This window comes from Amblyraja radiata, chromosome 1 (genome assembly GCF_010909765.2).
Source record: "Amblyraja radiata isolate CabotCenter1 chromosome 1, sAmbRad1.1.pri, whole genome shotgun sequence".
Classification (NCBI taxonomy): domain Eukaryota; kingdom Metazoa; phylum Chordata; class Chondrichthyes; order Rajiformes; family Rajidae; genus Amblyraja; species Amblyraja radiata.
This window is the reverse complement of record NC_045956.1, coordinates 186664697-186684824: the sequence shown is the minus strand read 5'-3', so window position 1 is coordinate 186684824 and position 20128 is coordinate 186664697. Positions and strand designations below refer to the sequence as shown.

The following is a 20128-nucleotide window of genomic DNA, read 5'->3' as shown; positions in this document are numbered from 1 at the left end:
TGTTTCATATTTGTTTCAGAATGCTTCAATCTATAATAACTGAAAATTTCATTCAGTTCTCTTAATTTTTAAGAAAGTTATGGGCTTTTGTCCTCGATCACAGCTTTTGTGTTAAGTCAATGGAAAAAGATGCTAATTTCACAGTATGAAAATGGCCATAAATAGTTTAATACTGAAGATATGAAAGTGAATTAGGTGTCAAATTAAACTTCTTTTTATGCTTTATCTGATGGGATAAATTGCAGACTTGATTTTTATAATCTCAAAGTTTTGTAATATAGTTAATATTTGTATACGGTATATCTGATCTGATTGCACAGCCTCTGCACAACAAAGCTTTTCACTGCACCTGGGTACACACGTCAATAATAAACTAAACCTAAAATAAAACCCCATGTCCCGGTTGATTATGTCCTGATTTCCCCGCTATTGGGGGGAGGTTTGCCGGCCTGGGGTGTGAGGGCGGCTTCTCATTCCGCCGCTGATGAGAAGAGGGGAGAGTAAAATGTCGAGGTAGCGTCCGGTCTGAGGGGGGCAGCACGGACTCTATGGGCTGAAGGGCCGTCCGGCTGTGAACACGGGACAAAGTGGGACAACACTCACACTCACTGTCACAGACAGGTTGCGGTTACCGGGAGTGAGGCGACCACACGTCATGTCCGCGGGTGAACTCTCCTCCCGCGCCCGGCGGCGCCGCTCCCTTCCCGCCAAACGGCCGCCCAGCACACTGCGCACGCGCCGCAACCGCCCGCCAGCGACCGTTGGTGGGAGGAGATGCTCGTGCGCCGGGGCCGGCGGTTTGATGCGCGTGCGCTGGTACATTTGGTCTGATGGATGTGGGCACTCGGATGCCGGCCATCACTGGGGGGGATGGGGGAGAGGGAGAGAGGGGAGTGGAGAGGGAGTGGAGAGAGAGGGGGAGTGGAGAGAGAGGGGAGAGAGAGGGAGAGAGAGGGGGAGTGGAGAGAGAGGGGGAGTGGAGAGAGAGGGGGAGTGGAGAGAGAGGGGAGAGTGAGAGGGAGAGACGGAGAGAGGGAGAGAGAGAGGGAGAGAGGGGTGAGAGAGGGGGAGAGGGGGAGTGAGGGGGGAGAGAGAGGGGAGAGAGAGGGGAGAGAGGGAGAGAGAGGGGGAGAGGGGGGGAGAGAGAGGGGGAGTGGAGATAGGGGGGAGAGAGAGAGAGGTCTGAGAGAGTGGGAGAGGGGAGGAATAAGAGAGAGGAGAGGGAGAGAAGGGGGGGAGGGATCGTGAGGAATGGAGAGCGAGTGATGGATGGAGGGGGGGGTGGGTGGGTGTTGGATGGAGGTGTGGGAGGGGGTGAGGGATAAAAGGCCGAGGGATGAAGGGTGGGGTGAGGTGAAGCTTCACTCAAATCCATTTTATTTTTCATTCACTTAATGAATTTGAAAGCCACCATTGAAGCTGGTCTTGGTTTCCCTCATTGCTGTTATGTATTGCGAAAAGGGGAAGTACAACGGGATCGTGGGGGGGTCCTTGTACATCAGTCTATGAAAGTAAGCATCCAGGTACAGCAGGCAGTGAAGAAAACGAATGGCATGTTGGCCTTTATAACAATAGGAGTCGAGTATAGGAGCAAAGAAGTCCTGCTGTTGTACAGAGCCCTAGTGAGACCACACCTGGAGTATTGTGTGCAGTTTTGGTACCCTAATTTGAGGAAGGACATTCTTGCTATTGAGGGAGTGCAGCGTAGGTTTACAAGGTTAATTCCCGGGATGGCAGGACTGTCATATGCTGAGAGAATGGAGCAACTGGGCTTGGACACTCTGGAGTTTAGAAGGATGAGAGGGCATCTCATTAAAACATAAGTTTGTTAAGGGCTTGGACACGCTAGAGGCAGGAAACATGTTCCCGATGTTGTGGGAGTCCAGAACCAGGGGCCACAGTTTAAGAATAAGGTGTAAGCCATTTAGAACGGAGACGAGGAAACACATTTACTCACAGAGAGTGGTGAGTCTGTGGAATTCTTTGCCTCAGAGGGTGGTGGAGGCAAGTTCTCTGGATGCTTTCAAGAGAGAGCTAGATAGGGCTCTTAAAAATAGTGAAGTCAGGGGATATGAGGAGAAGGCAGGAACGATGTACTGATTGGGGATGATCAGCCATGATCACATTGAATGCTGGCTCGAAGGGCTGAATGGCCTACTCCTGCACCTATTGTCTATTGTATCGGCACCTTGCAAGTCATCTGATGCTGTGGGCTGCAGCAGTCAGCACAGAACAAGTGGTTGCAGGGGAAAGTACCTGGGGAGAGAGTGGTTTGGGTGGGAAGGGAGGAAATGACCAGGGAGTTACGGAGGGAACAGTCTCTGCAGAAAGCAAAAAGGGTGGAAATGGGAGGATTTGGTTAGTTGTGGGATCCCGTTAGAGGTGGAGAAAATGTTGGAGGATTTTATTTGGAAGAAGGATCCCAACGCAAATCATCACCTATCCATGTTCCCCATAGATGCTGCCTGACCCGCTGAGTTACTCCAGTACTTTGCATCTATTTTTGTAAGCCAGCATCTGCAGTTCCTTATGTATAGAGTCATGGTGTACAGATACCGGCTCTCCTGTCAAACTTGACCATGGCAACCAAGATGCTCCATATAAGCCAGTTCCATATGCCTGCCTTTGGCCCTTATCCCACATAACCTTTCCTATCCAGAAGTCTTTTAAGTGTTATAGTACCTCCTCTGGCAGATTGTTCCACACATCTACCACTCTCTGTGTGAATCTGACCCTCGGGTTGCTATTTAATCTTGCCTCTCTCATCTTAAACCTACGTCCTCTAGCTCTTGTTTCCCCTATTCTGGGTAAAAGACTGTACTGTAGTGGCCTGGTCAAGGTCAGGAAAAGGCCAGACGCCAGGCGGGTTCAAACAGTAGTCTTTTAATCCCAACAGCGAGAGTACACCACACACATACCTCGAGAGCACTAAACCCAGGGTCGTATGGAAACCCCGTGGCAGACCAACGCCCCTGTCCCTCAATCGGCGAGGGGGATGATCCAGGGAGTGGCCTACCCCCCAGTGACCACCACAAGACCTCCCCCCCCCCCCCCAAGTACCCGAGGCACGAAACGGACAGGAGGGCGTACACGACGGCCAGCCCGGGTGCACACAATGCCCGGCCCCGGAACAGGCGACTGATCAACAGGTGCGGGGGACGGAGTAGCCAGAGAAGGAGGTACCCTAGACAGAGGCCGCCCTCGTTTACGGGGCCGCGCTACCAGCACCGGCTGATCAATATTAATACGTGCTGGCTTCAGCCGCGCAACTGAAACAGTCTCATGCCGATCCCCCATGTCCAGGACGAAAGTCGACGAGCCATGTTCCAGGACACGGAAGGGATCTTCGTACGGCCGCTGGAGAGGTGTCCGATGCACATTCCTGCGCAGGAAGACGAACTGGCAGTCCTCCTGAGCAGAGGGAACGTGCGGACGGAAGGACCCATGACGAGACGTGGGCACCGGCGCCAGCTTGCCCACCGTCTTCTGAAGACGTTGCAGAGCGTCCGAAAGCTGCTCCACCTGGCCACGTGCCGGCGGGATGAACTCCCCGGGCACCGTCAACGGAGACTCATACACCAACTCGGCGGAGGAGGAGGCCAAGTCCTCTTTCGGTGCAGTGCGGATCCCCAGCGAAACCCACGGCAGAGCGTCCACCCAGTCCGGATCATTGAGCCGTACCGTCAGGGCATCCTTAAGTTGTCGGTAAAACAGCTCCACCAGGCCGTTCGCCTGCGGGTGGTATGCCGTCGTGTGGTGCAGACGAACACCCAGGAGGCGTGCCATGGCCGACCACAGCTCTGACGTGAACTGAGGCCCCCGGTTGGAAGTTATGTCCAGTGGAACACCGAACCGGGCGATCCAGTGCGCCACCAAGGCTCGAGCACAAGTGGTCGTTGCAGAATTTGGTAGCGGAATGGCTTCAGGCCACTGCGTGAAGCGGTCCACGACGGTGAATAGATAGGTCATGCCCTGGGACGACGACAGCGGCCCCACGATGTCCATGTGAATGTGGTCGAAACGCTGCCGAGGAATGGTGAACTCCTGCAACGGCGCGCGCACGTGTCGTTGCACCTTGGCGGTCTGGCACGGTATGCAGGTGCGCGCCCAATGTCCAACCTCCTACCGCAGCCCGTGCCACATGAAGCGGGAGGCTAGCAGGGCCGTTGTCCCTCTGATGGAGGGATGCGCAAGTCCATGGAGCACATCAAACACCCTGCGCCGCCAGGCGATGGGGACGATGGGTCGCGGAACTTCAGAGGAGACATCGCACAGCAGCGTTGCACCCCCAGGACCACAGACAACGTCCTCCAACTGCAGGCCCGAAACTGCTGTACGATAGGCGGCCATCTCCTCGTCGACAAGCTGAGCGGCTGCCAGGGCGGAATAATTGATCCGCTCACCGACTTGGAGAACTGCGTGGACTGCAGGTCTCGATAAGGCATCGGCCACCCTGTTGAATTTGCCCTCAACGAACCGGATGGAGGTGGTGTATTCGGACACATACGCCAACTGCCTCTGCTGCCGGGCAGACCACCGGTCTGAAACCTTGGCGAAAGCGAAGGTTAGCAGCATGTGGTCCGTAAATGCAGTAAATGGCCTCCCCTCCAGGAAGTAGCGGAAATGACGTACGGTGAGATACAGGGCAAGGAGCTCACGGTCGAAGGCGCTGTAACGACGTTGAGCACCACTGAGGTGCCTGCTGAAGAAGGCAAGTGGCTGCCAGCATCCATCAACGAGCTGCTCCAACACTGCCCCAACCGCAACCTCAGGAGCGTCCGCGGTCGGGGCGTCCTCTCGTGGGTGGACGAGCATCGTGGCCTCAGCCAGTGCCTGCTTAGCCCTCTCGAATGCCGCTGTTGTTTCCACGGACCAATCAACCTCCCTGCGATGACCAGCAATCAGGTGGAAAAGCGGCCGCATGACTGCGGCCGCTGACGGCAGGAAGCGGTGATAGAAGGTGACCATCCCCACAAATACCTGTAGGCCCCTAACTGGTCGGACGGGGGAACCTGCGGACAGCGTCCACCCTGGTCGGCAGAGGCACCACCCCTTGTGGAGTCACGCGGTGGCCGAAGAAGTCGATAGCCGTCACCCCGAAACGGCACTTAGACGCGTTGATGGCCAAACCGTAGTCGCTGAGGCGCTGACACAGCTGACGGAGGTGGATGCAGTGCTCCTGCCGCGAGCGACTGGCCACGAGTATGTCGTCCAAGTACACAAAGACGAAGTCCAGGCCGCGGCACACGCAGTCCATAAGCCCCTGAAACGCCTGCGCAGCGTTCTTTAACCCAAACGGCATCCATACAAATTCGAATAGACCAAATGGTGTAATAATGGCCGTCTTCAGGATATCGTCGGGGCGAACCGGAATTTGATTGTACCCCCGCACGAGGTCCACCTTGGAGAATACGGATGCTCCGGCCAGATGGGCATTGAAGTCCTGAATGTGCGGGACCGGATACCTGTCGGCGACGGTCGCATCATTCAGGCGACGGTAATCCCCACATGGGCGCCAGCCCCCGTTCGTCTTAGGGACCATGTGAAGCGGTGACACCCATGGGCTATCGGAGGGACGCACGATGCCCATCGCCTCCATCTGGCGGAACTCCTCCCGAGCTAGACGGAGCTTGTCTGGCAACGCTCCCGGGCGTGCACAGGCGGGCCAGTAGTGGGGATATGGTGCTCCACCCCGTGCTTGGGGGTGGAGGAGCGGAAGTGGGGTTCAAGAATGTCTGGAAAATCTGCCAGGATGTGCGCGAAAGTCGCATGCATGGATGACAGGGCCATCAGGGCGTGCTACGGGATCACCAGTACGGAGGAAGACCGGCTCCAGCGTGACAGTGCATCAGGCGCCGCCGCTTGACATCCACGAGCAGTGAATGGGCTCGAAGAAAGTCGGCGCCCAACAGCAGCTGGGAAACGTCGGCAATGACGAACCTCCACGAAAAGGAGCTGCGTCCAAAGTTGAGGGGGATGGTGCGAAACCCGTAGGTGCGAATAGCACTCCCGTTCACCGCGGTGAGGAGGGGGCCTCGTTTGCCCGCACGGTTGTCGGTGATGGAGGGAGGCAGAACACTCACTTCCGCACCAGTGTCGACGAGGAATCGACCTCCATTGCGGCGATCCCAAGCGAAGACGCGATGAATTGTGCTGGCCCCCGAAGGAATCACTGACGACCGGCCCCTTCGTTTCCCGGGAATAAACAGGGTGGGCGACATAGCCTGGCTGCAGCTCCCCAGCGACGATGGTAATAGCACCAACCCCCTTTGTTGGCGTCTGGTGGAACTGCAGGCTGGCTGTGCTAGAAGGACGTGCCTGCAGTGGAATGCGCAATGGCGGCAGGATTTTGCAGCGGTGGCCGACTGGGAGCAGTGGAAACGTGGTCGATAGCGGTCCCGACCTGCTCTGAGCCTCCAAACGCCGCGGGAAGGACGGTCACCGCTTCCAGGTTCTGATGGTGGGAATTCCACAGCTCGTCGGCTTGTTCACCCAGCGCCCGCATGTCGGTAAATGGTTCCCTGGCGAGCTGCATGCGAATGTCAGGGGGTAGCTGCTGCAGGTAGGCGTATTTAAATTGAAAGCAAGGTTCATTGTCCCCCATTAGGGTGAGCATGTCTTCCAGGAGGGCAGCCCAGGCCGTCCATTCTGAAAATCCGAGCTGCCCGCTCGGTGTCACCTAGGCCAAACCTGATAAGAAATTCCTTAAGGCCAGTATATTTATTTGCTACCGGGGGTGCCCTGAGAAAAGACTTAACTCGCCTCGCAGTCACTTGGTCAAGCCTACCCCCCAGGGACCGCCACAGTACATTCATCCTATCTATTGCCCTGATGTCTACAAGCAAAGGGTGGCAGTAGAGAGAGAGTTATACAGTAGATTTATATTTCAGGCAGTTTCATGTTCTGAAAAAGGGTCTCAAACGGGAAACGGGAACATCGCCAATCAACGGACTTCCAGCTGCTACGGTCAGGCAAACGGCTCCGTTGCCATGCTGTGAGAACGGAGAGGTTCAGAAGGTGTTTCTTCCAAGAGGCCATTCGGACTGTAAACTCCTATCACCAGGGACTAACTTTACTGAATGTTTTTCCTTCCGCCCACAATATTTAATATACAATACAATACAATCAGTTTTATTCGTCACATATATGTAAAATGTAATTAATATGTAAAAGAATATGTGTCAAGTCAAGTCAAGTTTATTTGTCACATACACATACGAGATGTGCAGTGAAATGAAAGTGGCAATGCTCGCGGACTTTTGTGCAAAAAGACAAACAACCAAACAAACTATAAACACAATCATAAACACACATATTCTTTTACATAATAAATAATGGAAGGAAAAACGTTCAGTAGAGTTAGTCCCTGGTGAGATAGGCGTTTACAGACCGAATGGCCTCTGGGAAGAAACTCCTCAACCTCTCCGTTCTCACCGCATGGCAACGGAGGCGTTTGCCTGACCGTAGCAGCTGGAACAGTCCGTTGCAGGGGTGGAAGGGGTCTCTCATGATATTGTTGGCTCTGGAGTTGCACCTCCTGATGTATAGTTCCTGCAGGGGGGCAAGTGAAGTTCCCATAGTGCGTTCGGTCGAACGCACTACTCTGCAGAGCCTTCTTGTCCTAGGCAGAGCAATTCCCAAACCAGATGGTAATATTCCCGGACAAGATGCTTTGTAGAAGCACTGCGTAGAAGCACTGGAGGATCCTCGGAGACACTCTGAATTTCCTCAATTGCCTGAGGTGGTAAAGGCGCTGCCTTGCCTTACTCACGAGTGCTGAGGTGTGTGTTGCCCATGTCATATCCTCGGAGATGTGGACTCCCAGATATTTAAAACAGTTCACCGTATCCACAGGATCCCCATTTATCCTCAATGGAGTGTACGTCCTCGGATGATGTGCCCTCCTAAAGTCCATGATCAGCTCCTTCATTTTTTTGATGTTCAAGAGGAGGCTGTTATCCTGACACCACAGTGCTAGATCAGCCACCTACTCCCGGTAGGCCTTCTCGTCGTTGTCTGAGATCAGGCCCACCACCACAGTGTCATCAGCAAACTTAATTATTGAGTTGGAGCTGAACCTAGCCACACAGTCATGTGTGTACAGGGAGTACAATAGGGGGCTAAGGATGCAACGCTGGGGCGATCCTGTGCTCAGGGTGAGGGACTTCGATGTATTCCCTCCCATCTTGACTACCTGGGGCCTGGTGGTGAGAAAGTGCAGGACCCAGGCACACAGGGAGGTGTTGAGCCCCAATTACATTAGCTTCCCGGCCAGTCTGGTGGGGACTATCATGTTGAAAACTGAACTGTAGTCTATGAACAGCATCCTCACATAGCCCCCCTTCTGGCTGTCCAGATGGGACAGAGCGGTGTGCAAGACCTGGGAGACCGCATCGTCCGTGGATCTGTTCGGACGGTATGCGAACTGCAACGGGTCCATGTTCCGAGGGAGGAAGGCGCAGATGTGTTTCTTCGCCAGCCTCTCAAAGCATTTAATGACTACCGAGGTAAGGGCCACCGGACGGTAGTCATTCAGACAGGCTGGGGAGGCATTTTTTGGTACCAGTACAATGACGGATTTTTTGAAGCAGGCAGGGACCACGGACTTGTCCAGGGAGAGGTTGAATAATGTAGTGAGCACTGGAGCTAGCTGCGTAGCACAGGACTTGAGTACTCACCCCGAGATGCCATCGGGGCCTGCAGATTTTCTCGTGTTCACCCGTGTCAGAGCTCTCCTCACGTGGTGCTCGGACAGCGAGAATGTGTGCACATTCCTCCCTTCAGCTTCGGCAGCCAGCCCGCTGGCGGTGTTGTCGATAGTCGGCAGACCTGGGGTGGTGTTGCCCCTCTCGAAACGAGCATAAAAGGAGTTCAGGTCATCAGCTAGGGAGGTGCCGGCACTTGCGGATGAGGAAGGGGTGCTCCGGTAGTTGGTTACAGTCCGTAGCCCCTGCCACAGGCTTCTGGTGTCCTGCTGCTCCATCTGTAACTCCATCTTGTCTCTGTACCTCCTCTTTGCGTCCTTCACCGCCCGCAGTCGGTAGGACTCTGCCTTGTAGACGTCCATGTTTCCTGATGCCAGGCCCGAGTTGTAGGCAGCGGTGCGAGCATTCAAGGCCACACGAACAGAACTGTCTACCCAGGGTTTTTGGTTCGGAAAGGTGCTTACCCTTACCGTGGGGACTATGTTGTCAGTTACTGTTGCGATGAAGTCCGTGACTGCTTCTGCGAACTCACTGACGTCACTGGAACTTGCTTCGAACATATTCCAGTCGACATCGCTCAGTGCATCTTGCAGCATGGCCTCTGACTGGTCGGACCACCGCTTTACGTCCCTCGTCTCTACCGCTTCCCGAACTATCCTCTGTTTATACTCCGGCAACAGGAAAATGGCAGCGTGGTCAGATTTTCCTAGGGGAGGGAGTGAAACGGCCTTGTAGCCTTTCCTGAACGGTGTGTAGCAGTGGTCCAAAGTTCTCTCCCCCCTGGTGGCACACGTGATGTGTTGGTAGAAGTTCGGCATGACCTTCTTGAGATTTGATTTATTAAAATCTCCAGCCACCACCATAGCCGCATCCGGGTATTTGTTTTGATGTCGACATAGCACATCGTGTAGGGCCGATAGTGCCATGTCGGTGTCCGCATGCGGGGGTATGTAGGCGGCTGTGACGATCACTTTGCCGAACTCCCGGGGAAGGTAGAATGGGCGGCATGAGATCGACAGGTGTTCCAGGTCCGGCGAGCAGGAACGGGAAAGCATCTTGATATTTCCAGTGTTGCACCAGTTGTTATTGGTCATGAAGCAGACTCCTCCACCCTTGGATTTCCCAGATGCTTCTGTTCAGTCAGCACGGTGGACAGTGATGGACTCGGTTGGGCAGATTACCTGATCCGGAATCAGCGAGGTCAGCCATGTTACAGTCCCTTATGTCCCGCTGGAATCTGACCCTCGCCCTGAGGTCATCCAGCTTGTTTTCCAGGGACTGGACATTCGCCAGAAGAATGCTGGGCAGAGGGGGACAAAAGGCTTGGGCTTTCAGCCTATTCCGAATCCCCCCCCCCCGCTTCCCTCAATGTTTATGATTGTGTTTATAGTTTGTTTGTTTCTTTGTCTTTTTGCTCAAAGTCCGCGAGCATTGCCTCTTTTCATTTCACTGCACATCTCGTATGTGTATGTCACGAATAAACTTGACTTGACTTGACCAGATATGTTGCCTGACCCGCTGAGTTCCACCAGCAATTTGAATTTTATAAGTATTATATTTCCTGACAATGGTGATCGGATTGGAATTGGACGATTAGTTAATGTCATGACCCATAACAGCATTGATGAACAGAGTGATCTTGGGGTCTAAGTCCATAACTCCCTGAAAGTGGCAACGCAAGTAGTGGAGTATAAAGGCATACAGTGTGCTTGGCTTCATCGGTCTGCCTACCATTCCCATGCTGACCTTTCTGGCCTGGGCCTTCTCCATTGCTTGGGTGAGGGCACATGAAAATTAGAGAAACAGCACCTCACGTGTTGCTTGGGTAGCTTACACCCCAGTGGTTTGAACATTGAATTCTCTAACTTTAAATAATTTCTATTTACACTTCCCCCTCTCCCTCCCACCTTCCTTGTCATTTTACCAGGTCCTCATCTCTCTACATTCTTTTTCAGTTCACACCTTCCCTCTACATTATTTTTCAGTTCACACCTTCCCAAACCAACAATAGACCTTCCGGGCAGACGCTCCAGTCGCGGGCGCTCCAGTCGATGTCATTTGTGGCTGGTCCTAATTGATCCTGGTCTTTTCTCACCTCCAGTACTTCACACCCCCCTCCCCCACCCCCACCTTTCAGTTTGAATAAAGACCCCGACCCGAAAAGCCACCCATCCTTTTTCTTTGGAGAAGCCGCCTGACCCACGGTGTTACTCCAGCACTCTGCTTCTCTCTTTGGTATAAACCAGCATCTGCAGTCCATGTTGTCTGACCCACGGTGTTACTCCAGCACTTTGTGTCTATCTTTGGTATAAACCAGCATCTGCAGTCCATGTTGCGAGTGGGGGGGGTGGTGGAGTGGGAGCAGGAGCGGAGCTTCGTGATACCGAGGAGACACATGCAACACCCTCTAGGATAGAAGAGGTGAACCCCCGTTCCCTAAAGACGATGACATCTCGGATGATGCTCTATAAATTGGAGGAACAGCACCTCATATTTTGCTAGGACAACTTACAACCTAATAGTATGAACATTGATTTCTCTAACTTAAAGTAAACTTGCATCCCCTCTCTCTCCATCTCCACCCTAACCCTCTTGCTAATATCACCATTTGTATTCCTTCGTTAGCACCGCGTCCCCAGTCCATCAGGGGCTCCACATTTCCGGAGTCATCAATGCAGGCTCTGCTCGGTTCTGCACCTTCCCATACCTCTAGTTTCCCCTTTCCCGACTCTCAGTTGGATGAAGGGTCTCGACCCGAAATGCCACCTATTCCATTTCACCAGAGATGCTGCCTGACCTGCTGAGTTACTCCAGCATTTTGTGTCTATCTTCGGTTTAAACCAGCATCTGCAGTTCCTCCTTACACAACTCTACTTCGCCATTCAATGATTCAATCGTGGCTGATTTATCTCTCCCTCCTAACCCTATTCACCTGCCTTATCCCCATAACCCCTGACACTCGTACTAATCAATAACACCCGTACAAATCAAGAACACTGGATGAGGTCAGAGGAGGTACACGTGAACCTCAGTCTAACGTGCAAGTTTCTTCTTACACATTTTATCTGAAGTTCTTTGTTTCTACTAATAATATGCAGTTCCATGTTATTCCAGGATGAGACCTGTTGCACAGTCTGTGACCTTGCATGTAGACACAAAATGCTGAAGTAATTCAGCGGTTTTGGCAGCATCTCTGGAGAGAAGGAATTGGCGACGTTTCGGGTCGAGACCCTTCTTCAGACTCACTGTGACCTTGCATAACTGGTGACATTAAGGGCCTTGGTTCTGTGTGTCCTGGTGTGGTACCGAGGCATGGAGCGGCCATGAGCGATGGATTGGATTTGCAGTGACATCCTCTATACGACGAGAATTCTGCAACACCCTCTCTCGCTGCACCTTCTCTATGATTCTCCAACACATAATCCTCCACCATTTCCGCCACCTCCAACGTGACCCCACCACTCGCCACATCTTCCCATCTCCCCCAATGTCTGCCTTCCGCAAAGAACGCTCCCTCCGCAACTCCCTCGTCAATTCTTCCCTTCCCTCCCGCACCACCCCCTCCCCGGGCACTTTCCGTTGCAACCGCAAGAAATGCAACACCTGTCCCTTCACCTCCCCCCTCGACTCCATTCAAGGTCCCAAGCAGTCGTTCCAGGTGCGACAAAGGTTCACCTGTATCTCCTCCAACCTCATCTACTGCATCCGCTGCTCTAGATGTCAGCTCATTTACATCGGTGAGACCAAGCGTAGGTTGGGCGATCGTTTCGCCGAACACCTCCGCTCAGTCCGCAATAACCTACCTGACCTCCCGGTGGCTCAGCACTTCAACTCCCCCTCCCATTCCCAATCCGACCTCTCTGTCCTGGGTCTCCTCCATTGCCAGAGTGAGCAACAGCGGAAATTGGAGGAACAGCACCTCATATTCCGTCTGGGGTCCTTGCGTCCTACGAAATCCAATGGACTGATGTGTGGCACGTAATGGTACTTCCGCCACTTCTCGGCTTCTCGGCCTTTTGGCTAAGATCAAGTGTAGTATCTGTTCTTATCAGTGGTAAAAGAGTGCTAAAAGAGAGCGTCTGTTCTTGTTAGAACAGGGAAAGGGATCTGTTCTTGTTAGAACAGTCCTGGCGGTCCATTAAGGACAGGAGCTGCAGATTGCGATTTAAAAATCGTAACAATGGCAGCTGCAATGGGAGCTAGAGGACAGGGTATCCACAATACTCTCAGGATTAGTGTCAAGGACCTCAGTGAGGGGATGCCCTTCAGTCGAGATACCTTTGTAAAGAAGGTATTGCTGGAGACCTGCAAGTTCGAGCCCAGGGATATCTACTGCCTCCAGGACTTCCCGGGTAACGGTTATTTCGACGTTACATTTGTGCTTCCGACAGGATGGCAAAAGCTGATAAAGGATTTCCAGGAGAAGGGGAATGAAGCTCCGCTGTCGTTGCTGAAGGTGCAGCCACTCTTCACCCTCCCAAACCAAAAAGAAAGGACGATCACGGTGCATATGTTCAACCCACATGTGCCCGTAGTGGATGTCCTCACCTTCCTTGCTCGCTACGTCGACGGAGCAGGGAACAGCGTGGACGTGAAGGATCTGCATGGGATTTGGACGAGCAAGCGGCAGGTCAAGGTAAAGCTGAGGGTGGACAAGGAAGGAACTCTCCTCCACCCTCCCTCGGTGTTCGCAATTGGAGGAAACCGAGGATATTTAAATTATGTGGGGCAGCCCAGAGTATGCAGAAAATGTAACAAGCCTGGGCAGGTGGTGGCCCAATGCAATGCAGTGGTCTGCAAAAACTGCAAAACGGAGGGCCACGAGACAAAAGACTGTCAGGCCAGCAAGAACTGCAACCTGTGTGGGGAGGGGGGCCACCTTTACAGGGCCTGCCCAAAAAGAGCCTGTACATATGCACAGGCAACAAGAGGGGCGGCTTCCAGCACCCCCAGGGTAGGTGAGACACCCACTACCACTGCCAAGTCCCCAGCAGAAAGGGGAAACAGGGATGAGGACAGCCCTACCACCTCAGCCACCTCAACCACCTCGAGCCCCCAAGTGCCAGGAGAACTCCAGCACCAAGCCCAGGAGGGAGAGTCGATGGAGGAGGGGGGAGAGCAAATTTGGACTACAGTAAAATACAAAAAACACCAGAAGGGTCAGCACACGGAGCAGAGGCCAGAAGGGGATGGCAAGCCCAAAAAACCCCCCAAAAAACGGTCTCTCTCCCTGACAGAAGGCAGCAACCTCTCCTCCTCGTCGGAGGATGAGGCGAACGGGAAACCCCACAAGAAGAAAACCGGGGAGGAAAGGAGAAGGTGCAGGCCGATTGTACACCTGCATCAGGAGACCGAGAGCAGTGCAGCGGTCGAGGGGCTCCAGCCCCAGGACATCGGGAGCAGTGCTGCGGTCGAGGGGCTCCAGCCCCAGGACATCGGGAGCAGAGCAGCGATCGAGGGGCTCCAGCCCCAGGGCATCGGGAGCAGAGCAGTGGTCGAGGGGCTCCAGCCCCAGGGCATCGGGAGCAGTGCAGTGGCCGTTGGGCCCCAGGGCATCGACAGCAGTGCAGTGGCAGTTGGGCCCCAGCTCCGGGCAACCGGGAGCATTGTAGCGGCCGATGGGCCCCAGCTCCGGGCAACCGGGAGTATCGTAGCGGCCGATGGGCCCCAGCTCCGGGCAACGGGACCAATGCAGAGGCCAATGGGCCTCAGCTCCGAGTTTCCGGGAGCAGTAAGCCTGTCACCGTTCCCCAGCCACGAGAGATGGGGGAAGCGGCGCACCCAGAAGGGGGTAAAACGAGCAGCCCCCCCCCCCAACGACACCTCGGGTTATGACACGGGAAACCCAACCCGTTGAGGAGGCCGGGTATCTGAGACCAGGAAAGGTGAGGCAATTCACCGAAGCGGTGGGCATGAGGGAACAGGAAAATGGCCAGTGACTCTAAAGGACAATGGAGCTCAAACTGGCATCCTTAAACGTGCGCAGTGTGAAGAGCACTGCGCGATGTGTTAATGCCTTACAGTACCTGGCCAAGGTCAAGGCAGATGTGACTTTTCTACAGGAGTGCGGGTTGCCACACCTCCGCTGCTATCGGAGGTGGTCGTGATGGTGGCCCCACGGACTGTCTGTGTGGTCGGGGGGCAATGATTGTCGTGCTTCCGGCCTGGGGATCTTGCTGCGGGGAGGGAACTTCGCCATCACTGAGGTCAGGGAGGTGGTTGCGGGGCATCTCCTCGTGGTGGATGTAATGTACCGTGGTTCTCCGCTCCGGCTGATTAATGTGTATGCCCCACCCGTGCGGAGCGAGCGGCAGGCCGTTCTCCAGCAGCTCCCAGTGCTGTTGGCCACGTCCCGTCAGCTCGTTCTGGCCGGTGACTTCAACTGCATCATTGATGCGGCTGGACGATCCGGCAGTGCCGACAACAGACTGGACAGCACGTCCAAGTTCCTGATGGAAACGGTAAAAGACGCAAAGCTGCACGACACCTTCAGCGACCCTGCAGGCGGGTCCCAGCCGTGGTTCACCTGGTCGAGATCGGACGGTTTGGCCCGATCCCGGATAGACTTCGGCTTCACCACGAAGGCCGTCACGGTGAGACACACCGACCTCACGCCGGTGTTCTTCTCTGACCACTGCCTCCTTCAGGCTTCCTGTCACCTACAGGAGGACCGGAAGGCAGGCAGAGGGACGTGGAAGTTAAATGTGAAGCTGTTGACCCCAGAGAACGTTGAGGAGCTAAAGAGGGACTACGCACGTTGGAGAACGGTGAGGCCCCTCTTTGACTCCCCGACACTCTGGTGGGAAGCAACCAAGGAGAACATTAAGAGGTTCTTCATAGCCAAAGGGGTTCAGAGAGCAAGACAGAGTCAGAGGGAATTGTGCCAACTCCAGACAGAATTGCAACAACTGCTCCTTCTGCAGTCGAGGGGGGTGGATGTGAGGGAGGAACTTAGAGAGGTGAAGGACCGGCAAGCTCGGCTCTTTACCTCTGAATCCTCCAAGATCATCTTCCGATCCAGGGTCCGCCATGTGGAGCAGGATGAGACGTGCTCACGTTTCTTCTTCCATAAGGTTCACAGGGGGAGCTCTGTGATCAACAGCCTTAGGGAGGAGGACGGCTCGGTAGCATCCTCGCAGACAGACATGATGAGGGTCTGCAAATCCTTTTACTCGGAATTGTATGACCAAAAGGCCACAGACAGCACCGCCTCCCAGAACTTCCTGTCCTCTATCACGGAGGTCTTGGAGGACAGCAAGCAGGAGAGTCTGGACCAACCACTGACCCTAGAGGAGCTGACTGGCTCCATCCGCTCCTTTGACTCGAGTAAAACTCCCGGAAGCGATGGCTTACCGGCCGAGTTGTATTCGGCTCTGTGGGACTGGGTGGGCCCGGACCTGCTGGAAGTGTACAACGACATGCTTCTAGCCGGCAGCATGTCAGACTCGATGAGGAAGGGCAGCATCACCCTAATCTACAAGCAGAAGGGGGAGATGAAGGATATAAAGAATTGGAGACCCATAACATTGTTGAATGTAGACTACAAGATCCTGTCTAAGGCCATCGCCAACCGGGTCAAGTCTGCTCTGGGACAGGTGATCCACCCGGACCAAACCTGTGCTGTACCTGGCAGGAAAATCTCAGACAGCCTAGCGCTGCTGAGAGATACCATCGCCTACGTGCAGGACAGACGGGTGGATGCCTGCCTAGTCAGCTTAGACCAGGAGAAGGCCTTCGACAGGATATCGCACACGTACATGAGGGACGTGCTCTCCAAAATGGGTTTTGGGGAGGGAATCCGAAATTGGATCAAACTGCTCTACACCAATATCCGTAGTGCAGTCCAAATCAATGGGTGGGAATCAGACAGTTTCCCTGTAAGGTCTGGAGTCAGGCAGGGTTGCCCTCTTTCTCCTGTCTTGTTTGTCTGCTGTATTGAACCTTTTGCCGAGTCCATCAGGAAGGATGCGAACATAAGAGGAGTGACATTGCCAGGCAGTGGGGGCATTCAGGTCAAGACCTCCCTGTACATGGACGATGTCGCCGTCTTCTGCTCGGATCCAAGGTCGGTCCGCAGATTGATCAGCATCTGTGACCAGTTTGAGTCGGCCACGGGAGCCAGGGTGAACCGCAGGAAGAGCGAGGCCATGCTCTTTGGCAACTGGCCCGACCGATCTTCCATCCCCTTCACCATCAAGCCTGACTTCTTGAAGGTGCTGGGGATCTGGTTCGGGGGGGCTGAGTCGAGTAACAAGAATTGGCTGGAGCGGATAGCCAAGGTGGGGAGGAAGCTGGAGCTGTGGAGGCAACGCTCCCTCTCCATAACCGGGAAAAATTTGGTCATCAGGTGTGAGGTGTGAGGTGCTCTCGGGTCTGCTGTACTTGGCACAAGTGTGGCCTGTCCCTCCCTCCTACGCCACGGGGATCACCCGGGCCGTCTTCCAGTTCATCTGGGGTTGAGGATGGACCGGGTGCGACGGGTCACCATGTACAAGTCGGCAGACAACGGGGTTAAAAGCGTGCCCAACGTCGCCCTCATCCTGACGGTCACCTTTGTGTGTGGCTGCATCAGGCGGAGTGTAGAGCCAAGGCACGTGGGCACTAAGTGCCACTACCTGCTGAGGTTCTACCTGTCCCCGGTGTTGCGAAGGATGGGCCTGGCGCAGATGCCACGCAATGTACCAGTCAGCTGGACATTGCCGCCCCATCTGACGTCTGTTGAAAGGTTCTTCCGGACCAACACCTTTGACCACAAGTCCATTGGGCAGTGGTCAGCACGGAATGTCCTGCAGGCACTGCAGGGAAAGGACTCGATGGATCCGGTGGCGTGGTTCCCAGAGCAGACTGCCCAGCTTGTCTGGCAAAATGCCTCATCGCCAGAACTGACCAACAAGCACCAAGACCTGGCTTGGCTGGCGGTGAGGGGAGCCCTCTCAGTTAGATCCTTCCTGCACCGTCGGAACCTCACTACCAGCGCACGCTGCCCCCGGGACGGTTGCTATGGAGAGGAAGGTACACAAAATTGCTGGAGGAACTCAGCGGGTGCAGCAGCATCTATGGAGCGAAGGAAATAGGCGACGTTTCGGGCCGAAACCCTTCTTCAGACTGATGGGGGGTGGGGAAAGAAAGAAGGAAAAAGGGAAGAGGAGGAGGAGCCCGAGGGCGGGCGGATGGGAGGGTGGGAGGAGACAGCTAGAGGGTGAAGGAAGGGGAGGGGACAGCACAGGCTAGCCAAATTGGGGGAATTCAATGTTGATGCCATAAGGGCGCAAAGACCGCTCCCTCCGCAACTCCCTCGTCATTTCTTCCCTTCCCTCCCGCACCACCCCCTCCCCGGGCACTTTCCGTTGCAACCGCAAGAAATGCAACACCTGTCCCTTCACCTCCCCCCTCGACTCCATTCAAGGTCCCAAGCAGTCGTTCCAGGTGCGACAAAGGTTCACCTGTATCTCCTCCAACCTCATCTACTGCATCCGCTGCTCTAGATGTCAGCTAATTTACATCGGTGAGACCAAGCGTAGGTTGGGCGACCGTTTCGCCGAACACCTCCGCTCAGTCCGCAATAACCTACCTGACCTCCCGGTGGCTCAGCACTTCAACTCCCCCTCCCATTCCCAATCCGACCTCTCTGTCCTGGGTCTCCTCCATTGCCAGAGTGAGCAACAGCGGAAATTGGAGGAACAGCACCTCATATTCCGTCTGGGGTCCTTGCGCCCTTATGGCATCAACATTGAATTCCCCCAATTTGGCTAGCCTGTGCTGTCCCCTCCCCTTCCTTCACCCTCTAGCTGTCTCCTCCCACCCTCCCATCCACCCGCCCTCGGGCTCCTCCTCCTCCTCCCTTTTTCCTTCTTTCTTTCCCCACCCCCCATCAGTCTGAAGAAGGGTTTCGGCCCGAAACGTCGCCTATTTCCTTCGCTCCATAGATGCTGCTGCACCCGCTGAGTTCCTCCTGCAATTTTGTGTACCTTCGATATTCCAGCATCTGCAGTTCCTTTTTGAACACTGCTATGGAGAGGAGACGGTTGCCCACCTCTTTGCAGAGTGTGGATTTGCAAAACGAGTCTGGAGAGGTATGAAAGGGTCCCTGGAACGATTTATCCCGAACAGCTCCGTCACAGAGGACTCTGTGATTTACGGACTGTTCCCAGGGACACATTCAGAGACTGACATCGAGTGCTGCTGGAGGGTCATCAACTCGGTGAAAGACGCTCTTTGGTCTGCCCGAGCGTTGCTCACCACCCAGCAGAGCGAGATGTCCGTCAGGGAATGTTGCCGACTGGCCCACTGCAGACTGCAGGAGTACGTGCTAAGGGACTCGCTGAAGCTTGGTGCAGCCAACGCCAAGGCTCGGTGGGGGAGGGCCACAGTCTAGGGTCCTTCCGCTGCTGGACATGGGGGGCACAGTATGGTGGAGACGCCCCTCAAATTAAATTAAGGGAAGGTATCCCACACCAGAGGGCCACATGAGTGGCACGGGTGGGGGACATTTTTTGTGGAACTTGAAATGTCAGATGGAAATTTTCGCACTGTGTACACATTGTATATATTTATTACTTGAACAGGGGCCACAGAGTGGCACTGGTGGGGGACTGTTTGGTGAAATTTGACAAATGTAAAAAAAAATTGTACTGGAAAAAGTTTGTATAGTCTCCGAAAATGTCGGATGAATTTAGTTTGAATGGTTCAGAAATTGTATATATTTACCAATTGAATAAAGTATATTTTGAAATTTAAAAAAAAAAAAAAAAAAAAAAGTTCTCCCAGGACGAGGCTATCCCATTGCACTTCGGGTGTGCTGACGCCTGCAATGTCCCCAAATGCGGGATACTCGACTGCAAAATTTGTGGTAGTGGGGGACTGCGTTCGCGCTCTCCCCTGATTTACAAATGAAAAATAGAGTTACTGTGCACCAAAGATACTAGAGGAGCAAGATAGACCACTCCTACGAAATCCAATGGACTGATGTGTGGCACGTAATGGTACTTCCGCCACTTCTCGGCTTCTCGGTCTTTTGGTTAAGATCAAGTGCAGTATCTGTTCTTATCAGTGGTCAAAGAGTGCTAAAAGAGAGCGTCTGATCTTGTTAGAACAGGGAAAGGGGCTATCTGTTCTTATTAGAACAGTCCTGGCGGTCCATTAAGGACAAGAGCTGCAGATTGCGATTTAAAAAAATCATAGCAATGGCAGCTGCAATGGGAGCTAGAGGACAGGGTATCCGCTATACCCTCAGGATTAGTGTCAAGGATCTCAGTGAGGGGATGCCCTTCAGTCGAGATACTTTTGTAAAGAAGGTCTTGCTGGAGACCTGCAAGTTCGAGCCCAGGGATATCTACTGCCTCCAGGACTTCCCGGGTAACAGTTATTTCGACGTTACATTTGTGCTTCCGACAGGATGGCAAAAGCTGATAAAGGATTTCCAG

The 20128-nt window shown here is 54.0% G+C and overlaps 2 pseudogenes; both read left to right on the top strand.

The window, feature by feature from the left end:
* The first annotated feature begins 12705 nt into the window (after positions 1–12705).
* LOC116983361 lies at positions 12706–12869 on the top strand (annotated as a pseudogene).
* Positions 12870–19404: 6535 nt separating this feature from the next.
* Positions 19405–19586, top strand: LOC116983757 (annotated as a pseudogene).
* The last annotated feature ends 542 nt before the right edge of the window (positions 19587–20128 follow it).